Raw genomic sequence first — 25619 nt, 5'->3', positions numbered from 1 at the left:
ACACAGATTACCAAATTGTAGATCGGGCTTCAGATTTACCTCTGAGTATACAGATATATGAATAAATATTAAGTGAGACACATAGAAGCATTTCTTGTGGCAGACATAGGACTCTGAATAGAAAAGATAAGAAGGAAGTTCCAGAAAATTGTATTTTTTTTTAATAACAAAGACTACAGTACACAAGGGGACAATTTCTTTTGTATGTAGTTTCAGAGGCTAGAGTCAATGTTCTTTCTACCCTAGTAAGCAGAGGTCACTCGAAATTTAAAAAAGTTTGATCTATGCTTATTATTAGTTAATGTGCATATTTAAAAGAAGACTTTTCTAATAGTCACCAATGGGTTTAGATTTAGAAGCCAGTGACCTAAAATCAAATAGCTGCATGTTATATTTCCTGTGACAGGCCTACTTTAATAATGAACTCATGATTTTATTATACGTGTTAATAATTATATTAATTTTAAAAAACAGTTCAAAATTCCCTACTACAGAGATTGTTTCATGGTTACCCACAGGCATATCCATATGCCCAGGAATTATTTATTTAAGTAATTGCTAGAGAGCACATTAGCATATAATTATTAATATATGAATATTAATAACTCATTTTACCTACAGAAATAGGTTATTATACTAATGAGTGGTGTTAAACCTGTTCACATGATAAATTAATTCTGCATAATGCAAGTTGTAGGTTTGCCAATAAATTATTTCAGTTTGTATGCCTTTACTAAAACAAGGGGAAAAATGCTATGAAAACCTCACCGACCATGTAATAAGAATGACAGACTGCACCATGAATTTGATTTATTCAAACTAACCAAATAGGATAACCTTGAGAAGAGAGTGAAAACAAATTGAAAAGCCAGAAAATCCAATGTCAAGATACTTTTCTTTACATATCACTATATGCATTTAAATATGTATAGTACACAGAACATACTGAATAAATGTATGAGTATATTTTGAAATAATGGAGTTTATTTATCCCAATGAACCTAATAATATCTGATTTGGCACAAACAAACATAAATAAAGAAACTGGATGTTTGTCTTTCAGAAATGTATACATTTCTTTCCATGGCATAAAGTTGTAACTGTTAGATGCCAATTCCCCATCCATTGTAGGTAGGTATTACCATGTACCCAATCCATATCCAGTGGAATGAAAGGTGGTTATATGTACCAGTGACTCACAGCCCTTTAAACTCTTTTTTATTCTCCCATGATCTTTGTCCATGTGGCCAATTCAGTGTGAACCCTCAGGCTGATCTTGAAAATGCATGCATGGAGCATGGAAGAACTACACCACATTAAGCATGGACAGATCTGTGAAATAGAAAACCTGTTCTCTTTGCAAATAATAATAATAATAATGATTTTGGATACTAAACATGTGACTGTGATAAGCCAATAAAATTCTGTGACCGCACATATCACTGTAATTTACTAGATCCAATTTTTCTTTTTCTCAAATGTTTTAACTCTTGAAAGAATTGAGCAAAAGAATCATGTGTTATTGATATTTATAATGCTAGGTGGATGTGAGAATGTGAGCATGTGATTTGCGTGTGTGGACATGCAAATTTGTGTGTGTGTGTGTTTGTCTTGAATTGAACAATGAATTAAAAACATGTTTTATATACCATCAAATTTGGGTGTGAAGCAATAATTTTGAGGTCTGGGTAAATGGACTGTAGAGGTAGATTCCAGAGCATTAGGGAGGGTAGTGTTATTTAATTCCTGTGGTCAGAAAATCTTAACTCAGGATTCTAATGCTGTAGTGTGTTATTATATCCACAGTGAGGATCTGAGGTGTAAGCAAGCCCTCCTCTCTACATGAGGGAGAGTGTATTGGTAAAAGCAAATGGTACAAGGATAAAATCATCATCAATAGCAATCTCAACCATCACATGTCATATGTCCGAAGAACAGGGCTTATGTGTTTTTACAAATGTGAGAAAGTATGGTAAACTCAAGCTTCTAGTAAAGCTTTTTTTTTTTTTTTTTTTCTCCAGTAAAGCAATGGAGAATATTCTGGAAAGAAACAAACAACAACAAAAACTTTCTGGGCTAGAGTTCAACTTTTAAACATGCAAATATTTTTAAGGAAGCAGTTTCACAAGTAAGATATATGAGATTCTCAAAGGATGAAAATAAATGCAGATGAGGAGTAGAAATTTCTGGGAGGCAATAACAAATTTATGAAAGAAACAACAGATAAGGGACTCCCTGAATGCATAAGGATGTGACAGTATCTACTTTAAGGATACTCATAGTTTTGCTGATTCTCTCCAAATTGAAGATAGGCGGAGCTGCTCAGATTAGCATTTTAGTGAATTGTGTAAGGCATGAAGTGACTATTCTTTCCCTCTCCTTTTATTTGTCAAATAAATCCTGGATCTAAACATAACTTAGAGAGAAGAGGAAGTGCACAGGTGAAAGGCTGTAATACCAGAAAACAGCCGCAGAAGTGTTTATGGTCCCATGAGCTCCTCTAGAATGTTGTCAGTTCTTCACCAGGAAAGGGAGCCTGCCTCCCTTCCTCGCAGGATAGTCTCTTTCTGAACCGTGGAGGATGTTGGTGTGCTGGTATGTCCCTGAAGTTACTACATGCTGATAAAACAATTAGTGGAGGCTTCTCCCAGGCAGGCTACTTCCGTTCCCTCGTCCTTTTCTGCCTCTTCTCATTCCTCTCCTCCTAACTTGTCATCTTCACAAACCAACACTTTGAAATCCATCCTGAGTCAAGTTCTGAAGTCTTGCTAGCCCATAGAGAGAAAGCTCATGTAGAAATCCAGGTTTAAATGAACTGAAGTACACAACCAGCTTCAAACAGAAACTTTGAGGCACATAATCAGGTGAGTCTTTAGAGTGTCCCAGGCCCCAGCCTGATTCTGGCCACCTCCCTCTTCTCCCAGTCTCACCCTCATGTCTCCCTCTCCTCAACCACTGCTCTCCATCTCAGAGAAGGGGAGGCCCTAAGGGGTTCGAGCCCACCCTGGTACCGCAAGTTAAAACAGCAAGACTAAGCACATCCTGTCCCACTGAGGCCAGACAAAGCATCCCAGCTAGGAGAAAGGGATCCAAAGGGAAGCAAGAGAGTTGGAGACAGCCATTACTCCCATTGTTAGGGGACCCACATGAAGACCAAGCTGCACATCCACTACATATGTGTAGGGGGTCTAGGTCCAGCACATGCATGCTCTTTGGTTGGTTGTTTAGTCTTTGTGAGCTCCCATGGGCAGCTCAGGTTAGCTTATTTTTTTTAGGTTTTCTTGTGGTGTCCTTGACCTCTCTGATTCCTTCAATCCTTCCCCCAACTCTTCTACAAGACTTCCTAGTTCTTCCTATTGTTTGTATGTGGGTCTCTGCATCTGGCCTCATCATCTTCTGAATGAAGATTCTCTCAGAAGACAGTTATGCGAGGCTTCTGTGTGAAAGCACATCATTATATACATCAGATACAATGATATGTCAGTTTCATTAATGATACTCTGTTTGCAAACAGATATAGTAACAGGGTCTCAAGTTGGACCAGTCATTGGTTTGCCACTCTCTCAATCTCTGCTCGCTCTTAATCCCTATACTTCTTGTAGGCAAGACACATTTTGAGTTGAAGGTTTTATGGGTGGATTGGTGTCCTGCTCCATTCACTCTAAGTCCCACCTGGCTATAGCAGATGGCCTCTTCAGGCTCCATATCCTATCTCTCCCAGCTGTTAGGAGTCTCAGCCAGGGTTACCCCCATAGCTTCCAGGGAGCCTTCCCTGTCCCCAAAATACCCCCACACTGATTTTTCTTCTCTTTTGTTCTTCTCTCCAACACCTGATTACCCTCCCAGTTACCCTCCTTACCACCCCCCATCCAGTTTCCTCCTTCCATCTACCTCAAATTGTATTTTATTTTTTCTGAGTGAGATTCAAGCATCTTCCCTTGTGCCCTCTTTGTTACCTGGATTCCTTGGGTTTGTAGATTGTATCATGGTTATCCTGTACTTTCTCTAATATATCCTTATAAGTGAATACATGCCATACATGTCTTTCTGGGTCTGTAGCTTGTAATATATTTATCCTGTACTGTAGGTCTAATATCTGCTGATAAGTGAGTATATACCATATGTGTATTTCTAGGTCTGGGTTACCTCACTCAAGATGATCTTTTCCATTTCTATCCATTTGCCTGCAAATTGCATGATGTCTTTGTTTTTAATAGCTGAGTAGTATTCCATTGAATAAATGTACCACATTTTCTTTATCCATTCTTCCACTGATGGACATCTATGTTCTATCTAGATTCTTACTATTATAAATACATCTGGTATAAACAAAGTTTTGAACCAGTGTCCTTGAGCATTGTTAAACAAATGAACTGTCTCTCTACCTCTTTTACTTCATGTTCCCTACTCAAAGAATTCACAGAAGTAATCCATAAGCCAAGCTTTATTTGCTCCATTAGGCTCAGTAAAGACTGATTCACTCTCTGTTCTTAATATGTATTTGGAAGACATACGTTAGATTTTTATTTCCTTTCTTCGTCTGACTTTTACACTAGTAAAGAATTAGACTCGGCAGTGACCCGCACAAAAACAAGCCTTTGGTGAATGCAGATAAGGAGTAGAAATTATAAACTTTGTTGTAAGCGGTGATTAATACTTGCTATTGATATATCATTTAGTAATACTGCTGTTAATCTTAAACAGCTGTATAACCAAATCACCACACAGAGACTGGGTTTATTTAGTTAACCTAGAGCACAATGTTGGACAATAGTTACTCCTTCCTAAACCTCCAACCCCGCATAGTTTCTTAACATTTAGATTTCCAACATTGTACTTGCTTTTAGTGATATCTTAGGTCTAGTCCATCTCTCCACCAAGATCTGTCCTCCATCTCCCTCTTTAAGCTCTCCTCTTGCCCCTTCTCCTCCCACTCATTTTCTGCCCTCTAGCTCCTCCCACTTATTTCCTGTCCTCTAGCTCTTCCCCTCTTTCCTGTCCTTTGGCTCCTCCCAGCTCAATATTGTGTCTAGTTGCTTTATTTGGAAGTTTACACCAAGTTGAGACAGGATGCTTAGAATGAGTATCACAATGCAATATCCAGATTGAAACCAGAGAGTGGGGAGGGAGGAATAAGCATTTGAATGAACAAGGATAATGTGTATACAACTCAAACCAACAAAACTTATAAAATGTTAGACATCTGTCTTAAAATTTATAAAAAAATATTACCCTTGCTTCATTATTATTTGCATTTTTGCTTCATATTAGTTATCTTCAGACAGATAATAGATTACAAAAAATATTGGAGGCTTTTAATACCCATATATTTTCTCATGGTTCGTGTAGGTTATAAGCCTGAATATAGTTTTCATGGATTCCTGCCAATAAGGTAGCAAGGTTGAGGAAAAGGTTGCAAACTCATCAGAAATTTGACTGTGGAAGATCCCACTACTCGATTCCCTGAGATAAACAAGTCAAAAACATCTTGAATGTTTTATAGTTTATTTAGTTCATACTTATAAAACAAAACAAAAACAAACTAGACAAAACCAACAAAATCTCCAAACAAACCACAAAAAAACCCAAAGTTTTATCTGTTCTGTATTATTTCCATTGAAGAGATTTTCAGGTCAGGTCCAACTAAGACAAACCACCCCGTGATTAACTTAAAGTTCAAGAGTCTGGACTAATTTACATCTGTAATAACCCTTTACTTTCCTTATATATCATAATATAATCAAGCAAATGACATCCTGTCACTTTTAGAATATTTTATTTATTACAAGCAATTATGTGTTCTCTCAAACTAAAGGGGAACAGATGATACAAAGACAAGTCTACTTAATTATAATGTAAGGACTGAGAAAAACATTGATCTAATGATCAACCTAATTATATTGCATATGCCAAATATATATTTGAAAGCCACCTAATGATGGACAAAATCTTTAACTTGTATTGAAAGAAGAATTTATTTTAATAAAGAGGACATTTTATAAGTGCAACAGAAGTCACTACTCTGAGAAGCAATAACTCAGAGTGATAAAAATGACTTTTGATTACAGAGACACAATATCTTGGAAGAATAAAAGGAAACACTGAGTAAAACTAAAATGTTCTTTTTTTATATTGGACATATTGCAACATAAAACACACTGAGATTGTCTTATTGAATGAAAGGTAAGAAAAATAAGCACAGAGTAGTTCTGTATAGCTCAGTGCTCTCTAGAGCAATGAAATATCTTATATAGTAGCTTGAGCTACTCCTCTGAGTTCAGTATTGCTGTCTACTTAGCCTCTATCCATAAAGATATTGCAACAAACTGGAGGGCCAGAAGTCCATCCTTGGGTCAGACTTCTTTGCAGAGCAAGTTGGAAGAAAGTTTTGGAGAGGAAGTAGAGACATTAGAACTATCTCTTTCTTCTCCTTTGCTGAAACATCATGAAGAATCTTAAGAACCTTGATTTCTTAGAAAAAAAAATACATGTGTACGTGTGTGAGGCAGCTACAAATCTCTACTCCCTATTTGTTAAATAAAAATCACATTTATAGAAGTTTGTACCTTCTAGAGTTACATTGATTGAACTGAAAAAAGTGTCATTTTCCCATGTTTTTTAAAAGAACAAACCACAGTGACATACATCACCTGCCAAGTGGTGGCAACTTTATCAGAATTTTTCTATTTCATACAATGTAATTTATAATTGATGGCAATTTCCATGAACTCTGAAAACCTCTAGCTATTTCGGAATAATGTCATATTTCTTCAGTATTAATCTTTACTTGTGCTAGGTTGATCTGCCATTGTTGTTTTACATAAAGTGTGCCATCTTATTCTTCTCTGGTTTCATGTTTTAAAAATTATTTTCTTATATATTTTGTTTAACATGAGTGCTCTGTCTGCATGTACACCTGCATGCCAGGAGAGGACATCAGATGCAATCATTGAGGGTCATGAGCCACCATGTGGTTGCAGGGAATTGAACCAAGGAAGAACAACCAGTGTACTTTATCCATCTCACCAGCCCTGGCATCCTGATAAAAGTTACAAAAAATTATATTTCTATAATTGTGGTCTGAAAGCATTCAAACCTGCACTTCAGATGCATATAGAAAGATTTCATCATGGTTCAGGAATCGCCCCATAAGGGGAAATAACAAAAACAACCACAAAGAAGATATCAGGAAAGCAAATTTTGTTCCAAAGATGGAAGAGATTTATTCTTTCTCTTTTCTCCTGGGGGGTGCATATATTTCTCTGCCTTTTTCTGTCTCTCTGTGACCATAAGTGTAGGATACACAGTGGTGAGCATGATTCATAAAAGGGTAGAGTTTAGAAAGCAACTTTTCAGGATCTCTTCTTTTTTTTTTCTATTATGTGGATTCTGGGGAGAGAGATAACAGTGTTAAGCTTGGCATCAAGTGCCTTCACCCAATCAGCCATCTCTTAGACCAAGAACATGATTCCTAGTACTTTCGAATAACGTATGAGTACAGTGATATATAGAAATCAGGTTACCTCATTTCAGGTTAAGACCATACCACCCACATCGTAGAAAACAGCTGTGCGCAGTACTGAGCTCTTGCCTGTTTCTAAGATTTTTCATAATTCATAAACAGAGGCTTTCTTTCCATTTGTTAACCCTAGCTATAAGTCTTGTGTTCTCACTTAGAGACTGTGAATGTAACCCTGGAAGGCTGTATTTTATTTATTCCATGTAGCTTTAAGGTAAATTAATCTCATTATGGACAGGATTGTTTTTGTTGCTTATTGCTAGTATTCTTTTACTCTGTGGCATATCATAGTGTTATTCCTTTTATTTTATACATTTTTTTCCTTCTTAAAAAATTATTCTTCTCCCACATATTACATCTCTACTGCAGTTTCCTCCCCCTCCACTTCTCCCAGTCACCCCCAAAACTACTGCTTCTCTGCTCGTCCAGATCCAGTCTTTTCCTATTTTTCTTTAGTAAAGAGCTAGTCTCCCAGGTATATTAAACGAACACAGCTTAACAAGTTACAATAAGACAAGGCAAATACCTCGTATTAAGGCTGGATGTGACAGCCCTGTAGAAGAAAAGGGGTCCCAAAAGTAAGCAAGAGAGTCAGAGACCCCCTCCTCCACTGTTAGGAGTCCCACAAGAACACAAAGCTGTACAACCCTCCCCCCACACCCCCGACACTACCCCTGGGCCCAGATTAGTTAGCTCTGTTGGTCTCCTTGTGGAGTTCTTATCCTCCTCTGGTCCCTCTATTCTCCCCCCCCACTTCTCCATAAGACTCCCTGCACTCTGCCCGAAGTTTAGCTGTGAGTCTCAGCATCTGTTTTGATCCTCTGCTGGGTGGAGTTTTTCAGAGGACATCTATGGAAGGCTCCCATCCTTGCCAGGCCACAGAGGAGGAGGATGCAGGAAGTCCTGAAGTGACTTGATAGTCTTAGGTCAGTTGGTAAAGGCAGAGGTCTCCCCCTTTCTGAGTACTAGGGGAAAGGGATGGAGACAAGAGGGAGGGAGGGTAGGACGGGGAGGAGATGAGGGAGAGGATTATGAGCAGTATGTAAAATGAATAAATGAATAAAAAGACAAGTTTTAAAATGGTATGCACAATAAAGTTTTCATTAATAAATATGAAAAAATATCTCTAGTGAGGTAACTCTGATCCCAAAATGCAAACATGATATATATTTCTTATAAAAAAGACATATATACATAGGACCTAGTACAGAACCATGACAGTGCCATCATTGTTCCTCATTCTCTGTGGACCCCTGCTTTCCGCCATGTTCTCCTGGTATCTTTAATTCCTTTGGCTCTTACAATCCTTCCTTCCTTCTTCTGCAGGATTTCCCAAGTTTTGCCTACTGTATGGCTGTGGATAATTAGCTGATGATAATTGAGCTAGACCCTGATTCTATGAGTATACCAGAACATCTTTAGGAATCGTTTAACTGCCTTTTTTTTTTTTTTTTTTTTTTTGTCAGTTGTGTTTGGTTTCCACTGCACTCAGTTTCCATATTGCCTCCTAAGTGCCAACCTATTCTAGTCATTTCCCCCTGTCCTTTCTCCCTCCTTTCATTGCTCCTTCACCTGATCCTCCTTTTGTATACTTTAATTAATTCTTTGAGAATTTGTGCCCTTTTTTTCTTTTAAAAAATTTAAACTCATTGAGACCAATTGTGCTGCCCAAATATTTTTGGATGTGTAAAATTTTTTGGATGTGTAGCCAGGAGCTACACTCATAGAGAACATCGACTCTCTCTTTCCAGGCAACTATCAATTACTGATAGCTCCTTGGAAGCGAGTAAGATTTGGTGGGAATTGGTCTGGCTAAGGTTTTCACAGTGCTTGTGCATGGAGTCATAATCCCTGTGAATTCATTCACCCATACTCCCTGCTTAGTCCAAAAGACATTGTTTCCTTTCAGTCATCGATGTGTCATGACTATTACAATTTTTTCTGCCCTGCTCTTCTGCAAGAATTACTTATTTAAGGGGGAAAAAGATTATATATATATATATATATATATATATATATATATATATATATATATTCCATTTAGAGTTTTTCAGTTTATTGTTCTCTATGCCTTGACTAGTTTTAGGTCTCTGTTAATTATCATCTACAGCAAATAAATGTTTCTCTGGTGTAGGGAGGAGAGATGCATCAATCTATGGTCTAATGATGAACCACTAGGAGCTGGTTTAATTTTATGTCCACTGAAGAAAAATAGCACTTATTCTTGATAACAGGAATTCAAAAGTCAAAACTGAATTTTCTCTGCCTTGCTGTGAACTGACAAGGTCTATCTACACTTCCAGATTTAAAAGAATAGAGAACATACTTTGTTACACTAACCAGGAAATATTAGGTGAATGTTGTCTTTTATTCTGTGCCACATTATATATCAGAGATGATTCTTGCCTTTATTCTGGTGATATAGTCCATGTCTGATTTTAATAGAATGATTCCTCCTGTATGGTAAAAATTAGGCAAAAACATATCACCAGAATCCATGTAATAAGTCCCAAAATGTATTTCAAGTACTCCTACTATAAGAACAGAGGCAGAGGTAGAAGAAGATGTAGATAGTTCTTGCCAAAAAAATAAGCTTGTAGAATTCAGGAAGGCAAAAACTGACTCTTAAAATAGATCTTTTCGCCTATACACATATTAGTATACTCACATATATGTCAAGCACACACATACATACACACACACTCACACACATACCACCCAGGTGCATATACATACACACAGAGATTTTTAAAAGATATTAATAAAATATGGTAAAATGTATTGTCTAGATTAATTATTGTAAATAGTTGTATGGTAACTATTCTTTTAACATCATAAGCTCCTAGTAAATTAGTGATAATTTTAAAGCTTAACTGAGTATAAAATATCACAAAAATAAACAAAAGCACATAAAAGTTAGATTAATACAGATATTTAAAAATATCTCTGAGAATGACTTAGTATTACATCAAATAAAGCATTCTGAGTTTGTGTAAATACATACTTTTAAAAAACTACATAAAGTAAAATGGTAGAATTATACATAGGAAGAACTTTCTGATTACAGGACTGACACAGAGACATTTTAGAAGTGAAAGATAAAAAGACCCGGAAGGGTCTGGAACTCCACAAGAACAACAGCACCAAAAACGCTGGACTCAGTGGTCTTTTCTGAAAATGATACTCTAACCAAGAACCACGCATGGAGATAACTTAGAATCCCTGCACAGATATAGGCCATAGCAGCTCAGTATCCAAGTGAGAACCCTAATAAGGGGAACAGGGGGCTGACTCTGATATGAACTCAGTGGCTGGCTCTTTAATCACCTCCCCCTGAGTGGGGAGGCAGCCTTAGCAGGCCATAGAGGAAGACTATGAAAGAGAGTCCTAATGAGACCTAATAGGCTAGGGTCAGATGGAAGGGGAGGAGGACCTCCCCTATCAATGTGGAAGGGGCATGGGAGGGGATGAGGAAGGGAGGCAGGGATTGGGAGGGGATGAGGGTGGGGGCTACAGCTGGGATACAAAGTGAACAAATTGATAAGACTAAGATCAGAAAGAAGGAGAGGAGGACCTCCCCTATCAGTGGACTTGGGGAGGGGCATGCAGCAGAAAGGGGGGGAGGGTGGGACAAGGAGGGGAAGAGGGAGGGGCTTATGGGGGGATACAAAATAAATAAGGTGTAATTAATAAAAGTTAAAAAAAGGTTTTATGCAAAAAAATATTAGTAACAAAAATGTTATGAAAAAGTATAATACAGCAGTGTTTTATGATATGTCATGTTATTGAAAAGGAAGGATGTATGCTGGAATAATTAATAAATGGTATACCTAGTGATACCTAAATATTTATTAATTAATAATGACAAAATCACAGCAGTAAGGTCTGATGTTTCTATACATTATATTGAAAATAACCTTCAGGAATATATACATATTTACTCTAGAAATAAATAAGTGCATGTTCACAGTTCTGAAATATGGGAAAGATAGATATTCTCTCTTCTCAAGTAGCTTTAATTTCAAGTCATTTTTATTTTGGTACAGATGGAGAAATGAAACATGGGGTGTCTTTTTTAATTAAATTTTTATTTTTATATTAATTACTGTTTATTCACTTTGTATCTCAGGCCCCTCCTACATTCTCTTCCAATTCTACCCACCCTGCCCCTCTCTGATAGGGGAGGTCCTTCTCCCAACAGGGGTGTCTTTAGAGAGCATATAATTAAAATTAATTTGAGATGAAGAAAAGCTCCTAAGAGTAAAGAGTATACAAGGAAACTTTTTACAACAGTCAGATTGTGTATTATGTTCCTAATTATTTCAGCTAGTATAAAACTAATTCATCATGTTGTTCCATAGAAACATACAGTAGTAGGCATTAGGACACTAGGCAGCTTGATATCAGAAAATGATTTGGTGTGGAGCTGTTATAACCATGCTTATTGCTGGTAATCTGTGTCCCACAAAGAAATTATCTTCGTATTTTTTGTACATTTGAAAAATGAACTGGTTTACAAGGTTAAAGGAGGGACTGAGTATGGTTTAACTACTTTCATACAACTTTTTCAAGGGTTAAAATTATGTGGTTCATTATTTAAAACTTATACAACTTTCCAGTTCATGAATTTCCTAATGTAAAGCTTATATACCGTTTTCAGGAGCGGGGGAGGCCTTTGATATTTGGATATTTGATCACCTATTAAAAAGGAGGGTGAAATCTAGTACAGATTTTGCTTGTCCTTGACCTTTGCTTTCAATAATGTGTGTTTTTCCCTCAATTTATTCTGGAGGGAGATCGTATTACCACATTATTACCTAATGAAACAAAAGGTTACAACGTGAAGCACTTTGATTAAAGTTTTGCAGCCAAGTGCCTTATAAGCAAGAATTATTTGTAAAATGAAAGCAAGCATTTAAAAGCTCAAGTCTAGTTTCCAGTAAAGTTGACTCAATGATCCATATTCTTCAACAACAATCAGAGCTGACAGGTTAAGCTTTGTGATGTAACTTTAATTCACCAGATGTATTAATTCACCTTGGGACCTTACTGCCTTCTGCTGCTAACCTAGGCCTAGTCCTTGAAACTTTGAGCTTCTGTACAATCAAGCCTAGGCCTAAAATGTTTTCAGTCACTGAGACTTACTCTTGAATAAGTAGCTCCCTTTCTAGATCTATCTGAACATTGGCTGGCTGGTTCAACTTAACTGTCTGGCTCAAAACTCCTCTCCAAGCTTACTGATTCAAATCGTCTTCTCTCGATTTCTGACTGAATTGTTCTGTTTGGCTGCATACTAACTTTGGCACTATATTCTAATCTCTGGCTCCTTCTCATTTTCTGGTTCATTGTGTCTTCACCTGTGTCTAGCTTGTTTTCTTTCTGCAACCTGTCCACTACTGTCCCAGTAAAACTGCCTCCTCTCTTTCTCTCTGTGCTTCTCTTTCTCAAGTTGCCTATTTCTTCTCTGTTCTCATGAGAGTTCGCATATCTTCTGTAAAATCCTCTATTTTGTCACTTTCCATGCCTCTCTATTAGACATCACTTTTAAACATGGTTGCTTCATTCTAGAAACTAACCTTACCTACATTGTTTGAAATTAGTCATGTACTAAGGGTGTGTCTGTATTCCAGCTAGAGGAATTAAAGGTATATTAAACTAATTTTCATCACAAGTATATTCTTAAAAAGTGTCTATCTTGTTCTATAACTAGGAATTAGTAATATTCTTTTAGACAACACATGGATTCTTTTTATTTTTTATTTATTAGTTTATTTACTTTGTATCCCAGGTTAGCCCCTTTCCTCATTCCATTCCGCTCCCACCCTCCCTCCCTCATCTCCTCCCATGCCCCTCTCCAAGTCCACTGACTGGGGAGGGCCTCCTTCCCTTCCTTCTGTCCCTAGCCTATCAGGTCTCACTAGGACAGGCTGCATTATCTTCCTTTGTGGCCCGGTAAGGCTGCCCCCACTCATGGGGAGGTGATGAAAGGTTGAGGTGAGCAAAGGTTGTTTATGGAATAAATAATTTCCCAAAGAGAGGAAGGGGTTAACATCTGGTGAGGAAGGCAGAAAATAAATTAATAAATAAAAGCCTCTTCCTGGAAGGAGTCAGAGACAGACTGAGAAGCCTCTAGCATCTGAACTGGTAAGGTCTAGAATGGAGGCTGGTTCTATAAAAGTAAAGTCCTTAGGGAGATTAAAGAACAAGATTATCTTCTATATTGAAAATGTAGGAAGACAAAATAGCACAGTGCTTTTGGATTCCATTTGAATTTGTTTCTCTTAGCATAAAAATATTTTTTTTCATTAACAACTATAGCTTTGTATATCCTCTTCAGGAGAGATCAGAATAAGACAGACTTGGAGAAAGAAGAGACTGACAAAATAGGTGCTAAATTAAAGGTCATAGAACAGAAGTCTGAGAAATCTTTGAATCAAATTAGGGAAGCTTCAGAGAAATCCACTCTAAACCTTAAAATAACACCAGAAGAGGTAGTTCCAGATGATGAAAATCCACAAAGGCTTGAAGAAATTGCAGAATTGTGGCCCATTGAGATGCTGGCTAGAGACACTTTAGCTGTAGATCAACATGGTCAAGCTGGATATTGAATGTGTAATGTCAAGGTTCAATTATTGGATGAAGGTCTATATGCTAAAGCAGCAATGCAGATCCTGTTTGCTGTTGCCTAGGAACAAGATCACACAGTAGCTTGTGTGCTGCATTTTGCAGAGTTTGGAGACTAAAACATATGTGCCATGTCACAGCTTTATGTTCAGAATTCCAATGGACTTTTGCCTTAAATTTTGGAGAGCATGATTCTAAATATACATTTGTTAGAGATGGTGACTGTCTTAGAGATGCCCTTGCAAATTGAATTTGATAGTGCTTCAGCATATATTGGAATACAGCAATTTTTTAGACATTATGAATGGAAACCTGACACAGACATGATTTAAAGTCTTATATGTCAAACAATTATGAAAATATCTAACAATAGTTTTTAAAGGTGATCATAAAACAGAAGGGAAATATAATATCTCACCCAAATAGGCTAAATAATGATTTATTGATTTAAAAAATTTAAATAGACAAGTTACACACCTGGTAATATACACTGCAGTTTAGAAAAGAATACTAAATTAAATCTGCACATAAAGCTGTTAATTACTAAAGGGAAGACAGGAAATACATTGCATTGGTTAGGAGACTATGTTCTTGTCTCAACATGAAACAAAGTACAATATATTCAATCCAAACTGATAAAAATCAAATATGACTGGTGTGTGTGTGTGTAGGACTTCCTGAAGTTCTTGGCTGCAATCAAAAGGAAAAAAAAATCAAGTAGACCAAACAGAACAGGTAACATGGTTTGTTGATCCATCCACAAGGGAACAGCTCTGGGATTTGAAAATGTCTTTAGCCAGGACTTAGGCTATGCATGGCCAATAAATTTTTGGCTACAAAATCCTCAGGACATTCTTTTAAATGACATAGATAAAAATATTTTTTTTTAAAGAAGAATTATCTTTGGCTGAAATGTGCTCAGTGCACAGGCAATATATTAATTAATACAAAATGTATAATGCCTTTGAAAGTTTGTATATTTTGAAGAGCAAGAGGACCAGACACCAAAAAAGAAAAAAAAATACAAGAAGAATAGCCCAGAATGTCTTAATGATTGCTTCTTTAAACATTCTGCTTCCAGGACAATTTCAAAACAGCTAGCTATGTCAATATCACAGACTATTCCACTTAAGGCTTCAGTTAAGCTCAAAATCTTCTGAGCATTCAGAGACTGGACAGCAAAAGTTACAGCTAGCTTTCTCAAGGCTGGACAATATCCAAATTTTCTTGGGCGTCCAAAAAAAATACAAATACAAACAACCAACCCCCCAAAACAAAACAACCCCCCAAAACAACCTATGTCCTAAAACAGCAGGAACTAATTTAAGAAAACTATGCTCCATTTTCAAGAGGAAATTGGCCATTGTATGGGTGATAGATGTTTGTTATTATTTTAAAGGGGTTGGTTATAGGAATGGTAAGTAAAAAGGTAGATTAGTGAATCTACTTTTAGACTGAAGAGTATTAATAAGTCAAAAACATTATATGAGCATAAATCACTGTATATTAATATAGATTTAAGATTATACTTGGCTACATCTTGCTACTGCATTGCACCTATGTAATTCTTAGCCACTAGTAACATAAAGTACCTTGGGGTGACTTTAACAAAGCAGGTTAAAGACTTGTTTGAAAAAAAAAAACTTCAAATATATGAAAACTTCAAATATATGAAGATGGTACTTCATCAAATATATGAAGACAGATATTGAAGAAGATATCTGAAGATGGAAAGATCTCCCATGCTCATGGATAGGTAGGAGTAAAATAGTAAAAATGGCCATCCTGCCAAAAGAAATCTACAGAGTCAATGAAATTCCCATCAAAATACCGATACAATTCTTTACAGACCTTGAAAAAAAATTCTCAACTTCATATGAAGAAACAAGAAATCCAGAATTTCCAAAACGATCCTGTTCAAAAACAGATCATTTGGAGGTATCTCCATCCCTGGTCTTAAGCTGTACTATAGAGCAACAGTAATAAAAACTTCATGGTAGTGGCATAGAAGCAGAAAGGTGGATCAATGGAACTGAATAGAAGATGCAGAAATAAACCCAAACACTTAGAAATACTTGATTTTCACAAAGAAGCCAAAACCATTCAGTGGAAAAATGACAGCATCTTCAACAAATGGTGCTGGTCCAACTGGATGTCTACATGCAGAAAAATGAAAATAGATCCATATTTATCATCTTATCACCCTGCACAAAACTAAAGTCCAAGTGGATCAAAGACATCAACATAAAACCAGATACACTAAGTTGGTTAGAAGAAAAAGTGGGAAAGAGCCTGGAACTCATTGGCACAGGAGACAACTTCCTGAACAAAACACCAACAGCACAGGCTCTAAGAGCAAGAATCAATAAATGGGACCTCATGAAACTGAAAAGATTCTGTAAAGCAAAGGGCACTGTTGTTAGAACAAAACAACAGCTACAGACTGGGAAAGGATCTTCACCAACCCCTCATCTGAAAGAGGGCTGTTATCCAGAATATATAAAGAACTAAAGAAATTAAAAAGCAATAAACTAAGCGATACAATTAAAAAATGGGGTACAGAGCTAAACAGAATTCTCTGTAGAGGAATATACAATGGCAGAGAAACACTGAAAGAGATGCTCAACATCCTTACCCATCAGAGAGATACAAATCAAAATGACCCTGAGATTTCACCTTACACCTATCAGAATGGCAAAGGTTAAAAACTCAAGTGACAACACATGCTGGAGAGGTTGCAGAGAATTGGGAACCCTCCTCCGTTGCTGGTGAGAATGTAAACTTTTACAACCACTTTGGAAATCAATCTGGCGCTTTCTCAGACAATTAGGAATACTGCTTTCTCAAGATCCAGGTATACCACTCCTAGGCATATATCCAAAAGAAGCTCAAGTACACAACATTCGCTCAAGGACATTTGCTCAACCATATTTGTAGCAGCTTTATTAGTAATAGCCAGATCCTGGAAACAACCCAGATGTCCCTCCACGGAGGAATGGATACAATAATTCCGGTACTTTTACACAATGGAATACTCCTCAGCAGTTAAAAACAAGGAAATCATGAAATTTGCAGGCAAATGGTGGGATCTAGAAAAGATCATCCTGAGTGAGATATCCCAGGATCAGAAAGACACACATAGTGTAGACTTACTTATATAGACCTATAAGATAGGATAAACATACGGAAATATGTACACCTAAAGAAGATAAACAAGAAAGAGGACCCGGAGTGAGATGATCAATCCTCACTTAGACAAATGGGATGGGCATGGCAGTTAGGAGAAAACAAGTACCAGGATAGGAACCTACCACAGAGGGCCTCTGAAAGCCTCTACCTAGCAGTGTATCAAAGCAGATGCAGAGTCTCATAACCAAACCTTCGACAGAGTGCAGGGAATCATACAATAATAGGGGGAGTTAATATGACTGGGAGAGGACAGGAGCTCCAGAAGAACAAATTATTTCAGGGCACCGGGGTCCTCTATGAGACTGTTTCTCCAACCAAGGGCCATGTATGGATAAAACCTAGAACCCTTGCTCTGATGTAGCCCATGGTAGCTCAGTATCTAAGTGGGTTTCCCTAATAAGAGGAACAGGAACTATACATGATATCGATGACTGACTCCTTTAATCCTCTCCCACCCCAAGGAGGAACAGCCTTTCTAGGCCACAGAGGAGGACATGGCAGCCAGTCCTGAAGATCCTGATAAACTAGGGTCAGATGGAAGGGAAGAAAGACCACCCCTATCAGTGGACTTGGAAAGGGGTAGGGAGGAGATGAGGGAGGGAAAAATGAGGGAGGGAGGGTAGGATTAGGAGGGAATGAAGGAGGGGGGCTACAGCTGGAATACAAAGTAAATAACCTGTGATTAATATAAAAAAATAAAAATTAATAAAAAACTACAATGTTAAATTCTTGCCCTCTTAAAAGCTGTAATTACCATCTGTTTAGAATAATTAAAAATGCATATTAGCAGACAGACAACAAAATTCCTGGTAATGTTAAATGCTAATTTAGTTAATTACAATTTTTTTTCTAGATTGACAGGTAAAAAGTAACTAAAAAATAATTCAGATAATAAAGATAGGTAGATGGTCTTTAAAAACCTCAGAGGTCTACAAAGGGTGACATTTAAAGATTTTATTTACCTTTTTAGACAGAGAGACAGGTCTGCTGCTATAAGAAGCCCAGAGACTTCAAAGAGCATCAGAGGTTTCATATGTGGCAAGCTAATCACTGGGTGAGAAAATGCTTAGGAATAGTGCTTCCTCAAGACCCAGCTATACCACTGCTAGGTATATACCCTTCATGTCAATGACAGACAAAATACTGTCCAAGCAGGAAAATGGGATGAAGAAGAGTCAACTGCTGGGCTTTCAAAAACAAGGTAGCTAAGTCGTTCGATAGTGCCTCCTTCAAAGAAATTCTGTCAAATGTTCTGAACCGTAAGGCTGAAGGTGATGCACAAACATTAGAGAAGAATTTGGGGGAACTGTCCAGGAAGCCAAGTATGATGTTAGAATCACAATGAGCAACTTGAGCTTGCTTTTTTTAAATTTATTTATTTTTATTAATTACAGTTCATTCACTTTGTATGCCCCCTTAAGGCCCTCCCAACTCCCCTCCAGGTCCCATCCTCCCTCCCCCTTCTTCACGCATGCCCCTCCCCAAGTCCACTGATAGGGGAGGTCCTCCTCTCCTTCCTTCTGATCTTAGAGCTTACTTTTAAAGAACATTGTGTTTGAACATGTTATCAATCACATCAAAAAATTAGATAAAATTGTAGGAGTGTTTGCTTTTGTTTCTAGACACATTAAGCATTGCTATAATTTAGAGTTCAATCTATTGAATCTGTGGATTGGAAATTATCTTGACGTGTTGAGAGATTAGAAAGTTTAATAGATGATATGTTCAAATAAATACTATAAAAGTTTTGACATCAATAGATGTCACCTGTCATTTTGGCTCCCTTTGAAGCTGATATGACAGTCCCATAATGGAAGAACCTGAAGCTCACTAATTCAACTACAAAAGATTGTTCATGAACTCCAGGCATATGCCTGTCTCCATTACCTTATCTAGTCATAAATGTATTATGCAACACTTAGATTTTTATGTAATTCTGAAAATCCATTTCAGACCCTTACTGTACCAGCTGAGTTGCTTTGTTTCCCCAGACTTTCTCAAACAGAACTGAGAGTTAACTTTTTTTTTTTTTTTTACTTAAAATATTAATTAATTATGTAGAGAAAGCATTGGCTCTTCTCTGTTAAATACAGTGGATGTCTGTCCTGGGATTATATTTTATCCATAAAGTAAGCCAATAAGAAGTGAATTTAATTTATTTACTTCAGAAAAGAAGGGAATGATTAAGATGCTTATACTAAAACTGAGACCCATGCACTTGTTAGTCACTATCAGCAGGAGATTGTGGCTTTCTGTGAACCCATTGTTCTCTGTTACTATGCACAAGTGGGCAGGTCTTGCTGGACTGGTCAGTAGTGTAATGTGCATGAGTCCAGATCATTGGTGTTTTGTTTTGCTTTCCCACATCTTCAGCAAGTGTGAAATTTAGACAGCAAGGGGGAAGTTTCTTGCTCAGTTTGAGATGGATTTATCTATACTCTGCAGGCAAAGTTCCCTGTGTCTTCAACAATAGGATATTACCATGATGTTACGGTGGATACCCAAGGACAATGGTAACAGCTATTGTTTTGGAGACCTCTATTCGGTGGTATATTATGGTTTGCACTGTGATTTTTGCTTAATAACCTATATATTCTAGAGCAATATGATCCACTCATGGCTGGTAATTTTGTTCAAACTATTGCTTTCTTTTTTAGTTGTGTTTTTAAACTGTCTTTGTAACTACTGTGTTTCTGTGGTAGTTTGAATGGGAATGACCCTGATAGCTTTATGTATTTGAACACTTGCTTCCCTGTTCATGGTACTGCTGTGAAGGAATGGGCAGTGTAGTGTCCTGGGGGTTGTCTTTGAAATTCCAAACCATTTCTATTTCTCTCTCTCTCTCTCCCTCTTTCTCTCTTCCTGTCTCTCTATGAGTCTGCTTCTCTCTCTCGGTGTCTCTATCTCTCTATCTTTCTCTCTGCTCTGACTCATTGTCTAGAATCATGATGTGCCACACCCCCAACTGTTCCTGTGTCTGCCTGTCTGCCTACCTGCTGCCAAGTGTCAGACAGATCTGCCATGATGGTCGTGGACCATAATCTGCAATTATGAGCCTAAATATAAGTTGTCTGGTTCATGGAGGTTTATCGTAGCACTGGAAAAGTAATTAAGACAGTTTCCATAAGAAGTTTCAGAAATCTTCATTTTCAGTTAAGCCACACACCATCTTGTTATCTCTCCTACCTCCCCACACCATCTTACTCTGACATTTAAGTCTCAGAATTCACCTGTTTCTTTAACTTCACAATTATCCCAGTATCGTTTATTTTAAAAATTTTAATGTAAAATAGTAGACTTTTTATGGGTTTTTATAAGCATTTCTTTTGTGATAGTCCTCTGTTCCTTCCCTTGTTTCTTTCCCCCATAGCCCCAAACCTTTCCCTCAAACTCTTCTGTGTCACATCTATCTATTTTTGTTCTAACTGTTATACCATCCTTTTCCCTTTACATACTCTTCTCCAAAAATTCCCTTTGCAGTTTCCTGGATTCCATTTGTACTCCAGGCATGAAAGCAAAAGATTTGAAGTAGGATCTACATAAGAAAACTTAAGATATTTGCCTTTCTGTATCTGAATTACCTCACTCAGTATGCTTTTACTATTCTTTCCATTAACTTTAAATTTCTTTTTTTTTAAGGAACATAATATTATATTGTACTTATGAACATTTTTCTTTTCTGTTCATCTGTTGGAAGGCATCTATGTTAGTTCCATTTCATAACAATTATAAATAGAGTTGCTATGATAGTGTATATATGAATTTCTCTGTATTAGGTTATAAAGTCCTTTGGGAATATCTCATGAGTTGTGTAGTTGGGTCATATAAAGGTTTCATTTTCAGTTTTTCGAAGATAATATCTATAATGATTACCAAAGTGACTGCATTTATTTGTACCACACCATCAGCATGTAAGAGCTCCCCTATTGTCACATCCTTGCCAGCATATGTCCTCATTTGTACTCCAAATGTTGATGTCCATGCTGATGAGTATGAACTGGAATCCTAAAATCAGTTTAATTTGCATCTCCCACATGACTACAGATGTTAAACATAGTTTTATGTGATTCCTAGCCATTTGTATTTCTTCCCTTTGGAATTTTCTCTTCAGTTCACCAATGAATCTTGTTTCAGTTCAAGTCTGGTCATCACGCTGGGTCTTAATTTTAACAATCATGATATTATTTTTTTACAGAAAAATTTTCTTGAAATTATTAAATACACTCTAAGACTCTTCAGCTCTCAAATCTTATTTCTCCCCTTGGACATTTTAGGTCAGACTTTGTTATCACTGTAGAAATAACCTTTGAATGACTCACTTATTCTCTTCCTGCCAGTGACAACAACAAATTCTCAGACTTCTGTAAGTGTTAGGTACTGATAAGAAGTGGATGGAGGGAGGTAACTGAGTAGATAGGGGGTTGGAAAGGAACTGAGGCTGAAAACAGATTGGAGAGGGGAGGAGAAGGCTGAAGGGGAATAAACAGAAATCAATGCAAGTCATCTCTGGGATGAGCCAGACACCTGAGATAGAGGAGTTCCTTGGGAGTCTACAGGGGTAATGTTAGCTGAGATTCCTAGCAGAAGATATTGAGCCTGAAGTGGGCATCGACTACTGCCAGGCAGAACTTCCAACGGAGGAAGGAGTACAGAAACTCACCCCCAAAACCTTCCAACAAAAATTTGTTTTGCATGTAAAAAGTATTGAGATAAAATGCTACAGAGATTGAGTGAATGGCAAACCAATGACTAGCCCAACTTGACACCTATCCCTTGAGAGAGAACCAACCCCTGACACTGTTAATGATACTCTGTTGTGCTTGCAGGCAGGAGCCTGACATAATTGTCTTTTGAGAGGCCTCATTCAGCAGCTGATGGAAACAGATGCAGAGACCAACAGTCAAACAATAGGATGAGCTTGAGGATTCTTGTGCAAGATTTGGGGCAAAGATTTAGGGATCCAGAGAGATCGAGGACACCACAAGACCTATATACTAAACTAACCCTGGCTTCCCTTGGGGACACCAACCAAAGACTATGCATGGGCTAGAGCTGGACTCCTTACAGATATGTAGCAGAGGCACAGCTTGTTCTTCATTTGGGTCCCCTAACAATTGGAGCCAAGGTTGTCTGACTCTGTTTTCTGACTTTGGATCCTGTTACCCTATTTGGGCTGACTTGTCTGGCTTCAACTGAAGAGAATTTGCTTAGTCTTGTTGAGACTTGTTATGCCTGGGCAGGTTGCTACCTATGGTGGTGGTGGGGAGACGGTCTCCAGTTCTCTAAGGAAAAGGGAAGGGAAAAGTAGATAGCAGGGTGGATGGGTAAGACTGTGAAAAGTGGGAGGAGGGAGGTAGGTGTCTCCAATCAGGTTGTGAAGTGAATAAATAAATTAATAGGAAAAACAAACAATGACAAATAAAACGAAAGAAAAGGAACCATAAATGGAGTAAGTAAAGCTTCCCATATTCACAGGAACCTTATATCTTCCCCTTTTGACTGAGAAGCAAAGGGTTTGATCTATGTCTATCTGAGAGGACATTGACGATCAGGTTGTGTGAGGACACTATAGAGGTCAGATCCCAAAGAAATTCAGGTTAACAGAAAAAATATTTCATCTACAGTGAACAGCTTCAGCTAAAATAGGAAAATGGGGCAACTTTCCACATGTACATTAACCCAGCAAGATGATTACTATGTGGCTAAAAACTCTTCAGAAAATGATGAAGCATAAAATCAATATTTGATCATCTAGGAAATTAAAAGGGTAAATATAAAGAGGAAATCATATTAAGGATAGGGAGGGAGGAATAGAATAATCATATCAATCAACTTTCACTAAAATGCTTAAACAGCAACAACAAAACAAAATATAATTTAGTAGCATCTCTTTTTTTCATACTGAAGATTTCTATCTAGATTTTTTTTTTATTGCAACAATGGAACGTATGTCTCCCTATTACTGCCCATAGTCTTCCTAGCTCTGTCCCCTTGAGTATGGGGATTTGTGTGTATCCTCAGTCCAATAGAAAATGACAAAGATGAAGAGACCTGACAAATGTAGTTAAGATGACAAATTAATTGATTTAGACTTGATCAAAATTGAAATTAAAAGGATGGCTTTCCGTTAGTGAGATTTAAACTCTTACAGAAGAAATACAATGTCCATTGTGATAGTAGAACAAATGTTCATATTCTTTTGGTAGGAAAAACTTTTTTATCCTGTGCTGAAATGGAAATCATCAGTAATTTTCCATGTGTAACAACCAGGAGACAATTATAACACAAAGAAAAATGAACATTTTGAGTAAAAGTATCACTATTTGAAAATCATTCTTAAAATGTAAGTTTTATATGTTATAATCAAGATTATACCTCATCTTGAAAATAAATTTATAGTGTCCAATTTTAATGGGGAACTTAAGATAATGTAAAATGTGTGTTGATGTATTTTAAAAATCTAGAAAAGATCATTCTGAGTGAAGTATCCCAGAAGGAGAAAGACAAACATGGTATATACTCGCTTATATAGACCTACAAGATATGATAAACATAATGAAATCTACACATACTTGAATTTTAAATATATATTTTCAATGCTTCTTTAAATACTAACTTAGAAACATTGAACTCAATAGACTCAAGAACCAAAAGCAAAGAGTAAATTGTCTTTGTAACATCTTTTGATTTTTTAATCATGTTTTTTAATAACCTCAGCTAAACTTTTTATTACATAGCACATTTCATTGTTATGAAAACAATGCCAAATACTGTAATAAGGATACCTCCATCTATTTAATTTGAAAGTAATCAGGGTACTTAAAACTCAGGTCTGTCTTTGCATGCAAAATGATAATGTTGTCTATTAAAAACAAGTCAGTTGCATTAGAAGGCATTATTATGATTCAAAATAATCATGACCTATCTACTAAAGCTATTATAAAGGAACAAATTAATTTGTTGAGCTCAGCTTGCTCAGTGCTTCCCTTTTTGGCTGTACTGCTGCACTGTAGGGGTAGATATGACTCCCTAGGTATATTTGGTGTTTTGATACTTAGGCAGATACTCCTATCTACAAAGCTGACACTTGAAAACTGTGCATTTGTGTTACCAAAAAGAAAAATAAATAAATCTCATTAATGTTTTGGGATTTTTTTATTGAGCTGAATTCATTTTTGACAACTTTAGAAAGCATCTGATTGTCAAATTTTAAGTAGGTACTTTTTAGAAATTATTAATGCTTATATCTATTTCATCACTCTGCTATGTCCATTGAATGTTATGTTCTTTGTGATATAAGCACTGTCTCCTTTTATTCACTCTACAATGGTTCTTACCACTTACCAAAATATTGAAGAAAACAAGTTTTTATTTAAAAAGAAAAACAATATGTAGACATATGAAATACATCCAATGAACATTATCATTCATGTATAAAAAGAAAAATTTTATCATTTGCAGGAATATGGATTAGGACTAGGTTTAGTACAAAGAAGTCAGGCACATAAAGAAAATGCTACATATGTTATTTTTACTTATTAGTAGAAAATAAGATGCAGACTAAATTAATTCATAGAAACTGAAACTCGGAAAAAAGATGAATTAACGGCCCTTGGAGTCCAGTCACGTAAGAAAAATAACGTCTAGACAAGCAAAAATTAATTGCATACTTCAAAATAGTAGTAAAGGCTGTATTGCTATTTCCCATATAATGAAATAATAAGGACTTTCAGGGTAGAATATGCCAGTTAACTAAATCTTGCCATCACACATTATTTAGATAAATGAGAATACCATATTACATTTCAAATATATATACAGCTTTTAAATTTTTTTTATTTTTTAATTTTAATTTTTATTGATTACAGTTTATTCACTTTGTATCCCCACATAAACCCCTTGCTCCTCCCTTCCTAATCCCACCTTCCCTCCCCTTTCTCCACACACGCCTCTTCCTAAGTCTGCTGATAGGGGAGGTCTTCCTCTCCTTCCTTCTGACCCTAGTCTATCAGATCTCATCAGGAGTAGCTGCATTGTCATCTTCTGTGGCCTGGTAAGTTTGCTTGTCCCTCAGGGAGAGGTGATCAAAGAACAGGCCAATCAGTTCATGTCAGAGGCAGTCCCTCTTCCCATTACTAGGTAACCCACTTGGACACTAAACTGCCATGGGCTACATCTGTGCAGGGGTTCTAGGTTATCTCCATGCATGCTACTTGGATGGAGTATGAGTCTCAGGAAAAACCCCTATGTTCAAATTTTTTGGTTCTGTTGCTCTCCTTTTGGAGCT

This window comes from Psammomys obesus, unplaced genomic scaffold, assembly GCF_907164565.1.
Source record: "Psammomys obesus unplaced genomic scaffold, mPsaObe1.curated_primary_1811, whole genome shotgun sequence".
NCBI classification, from domain to species: domain Eukaryota; kingdom Metazoa; phylum Chordata; class Mammalia; order Rodentia; family Muridae; genus Psammomys; species Psammomys obesus.
Note: the sequence above shows the minus strand (reverse complement) of the source record.